The following is a 3,598-nucleotide window of genomic DNA, read 5'->3' as shown; positions in this document are numbered from 1 at the left end:
GAAATCAGAGAAACAGAGAATCCACACGGGCGTGTGGAAATTATCCACGCCCATGTGGAAATTCCGCACGGGCTCGTGTACCATCCACGCCCGTGGAGTTGCCCGATTCCAGCCCTATTTAAAGCCGGTTTAGCCCCGATTTTGGTATTCTTTTCTCCATCTTTTCCCCAACTTGCGAGAGGGCTTCGGCTAGGGTTTTGAGGGGTATTGGCCAAGGTTTTGGAGAGGTTCTACGGCTCCGACATCGTGATTCCATTAGGGAGAAGGTTGGTAGGGGAGCTTCGATCGAGGCGTATCATATACCGGACGAAGGAATCCTTGGACGACGAGTAGAGGACTTTCCACAAGACCATCGACACGACTATCGAGGGGGTTTCTTTATGGATTCATTGCTTTTACATTCTATTTCTTTGATTGTACTTAGCTCCATGGAGAGCTAAACCCCCTAGTGGGTACTTGGGTGATTGTGAACCCTAGGATGTATTCGTTTCATTGAACTTCTTTATTATGCTTTCAATAAATTGATGTTTATTGTGAGTTCCAACCTTGAATGCTTGATTGTATGAACATTTCCCCTAGAGTGACACTAGGGTTGAGAGTTCTTGTTGGTAACCTTGTGAGTTAGTGACACACCACGAGCGTTAGACAAAGCTAGGTTGGAGAGGGTTGAGAGGATGAGTCGAGAGGTACAGGAGCGTCCCCTTTCCCCTCCGACGTGATAGATTCTACCTCCATTCCTCGCGTTCTTTGCAGCCATAGTAGAGTGAATGGTCTAAGGGATGAACCTCCACTGGAGCCTAGTTGCGCTTGCAATGGAGTGAAGCGTTGAGGTGATCTTAGTATCTAGGGCTTAATTGTGGCTAGGGACCTTCCGCATGGACCAAATGGTTAGGTCTAAATCTAGGAAGAGATTTATCACTTGGAATCCCTAGAGCTCATTGCAACTCTATGCGAGTGCGAGGTGTTGTGATTGTTCGATTTCTCCTCCGGGACATGTATATAGTTAGGCATAGTTGACCTTAGATTTGGGACTATGTACGTAAGGATTTCCACGACTCACCATTACATTGATTAGGAAGCATAATAGAGAGTTCTTGCACTTGAAGCGATTATCCTAGGTGAAGCATCATCCGAGTACCCCATCTTTATCGATTGCCTTGCCTCCTCCTTACTTTTGCTCTCTTACTTGTTGCTTTTAATTTCTGAGAATTGAATCATTACCACACTTATCATTGTTGATACTCCACATAGCAAAGAATCGAATTAAGTGTCTTTACTCCCTACTCCCTATGGATTCGACCCCGCTCATCCGGGATTATTACTTCGACAAACCCGTGCACTTGCGGGATATAAGAAAGGGACCTTGTCAAGTTTTTGGCGCCGTTGCCGGGGAGCTAGGCGTTTAGAGATACTTTGCACTTTGTTTTCTTAGCTATTTCACTACACATTCTATTTCATATCTTCTTATTCTATCATCGTTCTGATTTTCTTTTTTTCTTTACTTTTTGGTGTAGCTCCGTGTTATGACCCGAGGGAATCCATCAATATTGATTGAAGGAGACCCCCGAGCTTGAACGCATCACTTTCAAGGAAAGGGAAAGAACTCAGTACAAGAACAACTCTAATCCACTGATTTGGAAGTAGAAGGATCCGACAACATGGCGTAACAAAATGAGTAACAACGAACACTATCCGATTATGCTGCACTCTTCAAAGTGTTGGGGACACAATCGAGTATTGTGCGCCCCCCACCATGCACTCGTAATTTCGAGCTAAAGCCGGATTCATCCATATGTCGCAGCAGATCCGCACAATTCAACGGTTTGGCCGATGAGGATCCAAACAAATCACATAGAGAGCTTCCTCGAGGTGTGTGACATGCTAAAGATAAATGGTGTGACGGATGATGCCATCAAATTGAGAGCCTTCCCATTTTCCTTAAAGGGGAAAGCAAAGCAGTGGCTACACTCATTACCTAGGGCATTAATCACTACATGGGAGGAGATGGTTGAAGCTTTTCTAGCCCGTTATTTCCCTCCTGGAAAATCAGTAAAGCTTAGGAATGAGATCTCATCCTTTATGCAGTTGGAATTGGAGTCTCTATTTGAGACATGGGAAGGGTTCAAGGAACTCATGCGCAAGTGTCCGCAACACGGATTCCCGGAGTGGATGATTGTGCAAACCTTCTACAATGGTTTGAACCCGAGTACAAGGCAACTCTTGGATGCGGTGGCAGGAGGTACCTTAGGTAGCAAGACCCCCGACGAGGCTCATTAATTGATTGAGGAAATGGGGTTAAATAGCTACCAGTGGAACGCTAGGGAAAAGAAAAAGGTGACCGGTCTCCATGAAATTGATGCGGTAACTTCATTAGCGGCCCAAGTGGAGAGTTTGACTAAGAAGCTAGATCTTATAGCTTCGAATAGAGTTGCGGCCATGACCAATTGCACCAGTTGTGGTGCAGGACATGCTCCCTCCGATTACCCAATCGTCATAGGTGATGTTTCTTCAGTTGAGAATGTTGACTTTGTTAGGTAATGGAATGAGACCTCAAGGGAATCCATACAGCAACACCTACAATTCAGGTTGGAAGAATCATCCCAACTTTTCATGGAGTAATCAAGGACCACAAAAGACCACGGGGCAATCGGGGTTCCAACGACAACAACAAGCCCCTCAAGTGGAAAACAGAATTTCAGGCTTGGAAACACGAATGACGGATTTGGAGAAGCACTTGGTTTGAATCAGTCGAGGCTACACATCGCAATCACATCACCTCCTTGCACAATCTTGAAAATCAAGTGTGGCAAATTGCGAAATCTCTTTCCAAAAAGCCACATGGAAGTTTACCAAGCAACACGGAAACCAACCTGAGAGAACATGTGAAGGCGATCGCTTTGAGAAGCAGTCGTGAGATTGAAGGGAGGCTTCCGAGTGAGAAGCCGAAAGAACACGCACCCGAGGTTGTAGAGGTTGACAAGGGAGCAAAAAAAAAAAAGAGGTGGCACCCCCACCTTTCAAGCCGAGAATCCCTTATCCCTCTAGATTGAAGAATGACCAAGGGGATGAACAGTATAAGAAGTTCCTGAGTTTGTTCAAGCAACTCCACATCAACATTCCTTTTGTTGAGGCTTTGGCTCAAATGCCTAAGTATGCAAAGTTCCTGAAAGACCTATTGACCAACAAGAGGAAATTGGAGGAGAGTGCTTCAGTGGTGCTTGATGCTTCATGCTCAGCGGTGTTGCAAAAGAATACATGCCGAACAAAAAGAAGGACCCGGGAAGCTTCATTATTCCGTGGAACATCGGCAACTTAGGTGAGGAAATGGCATTGGCGGATTCAGTGGCAAGTATCAACGTCATGCCATACACTTTCTTCCAAAAGCTAGGCTTGGGTGAGCCTAGGCCTACTCGGATGACTTTACAATTGGCGGACAGAATGGTACGACATTCGAGAGGCATCATTGAAGACGTGCTTGTCAAGGTGGACAAGTATATTTTTCCGGTTGACTTTGTAGTCCTAGATGTTGATGAGGATGCAAATGTACCCTTCATACTTGGGAGACCGTTCTTGCGGACTTCCAAATCATTGATTGACA

At 45.4% G+C, this 3,598-nt stretch overlaps 1 non-coding gene across 1 annotated transcript; it reads right to left on the bottom strand.

Moving 5' to 3' along the window:
- Positions 1-2,052: 2,052 nt before the first annotated feature.
- On the bottom strand, positions 2,053-2,159 carry LOC120268169. Its single transcript, XR_005538839.1, has one exon. It is a non-coding gene; the product is annotated as a small nucleolar RNA R71 (small nucleolar RNA).
- Between the last annotated feature and the right edge of the window lie 1,439 nt (positions 2,160-3,598).

This window comes from Dioscorea cayenensis, chromosome 8 (genome assembly GCF_009730915.1).
Source record: "Dioscorea cayenensis subsp. rotundata cultivar TDr96_F1 chromosome 8, TDr96_F1_v2_PseudoChromosome.rev07_lg8_w22 25.fasta, whole genome shotgun sequence".
In the NCBI taxonomy this organism is placed as follows: Eukaryota; Viridiplantae; Streptophyta; class Magnoliopsida; order Dioscoreales; family Dioscoreaceae; genus Dioscorea; species Dioscorea cayenensis.
This window is presented reverse-complemented; position numbering and strand designations above follow the sequence as displayed.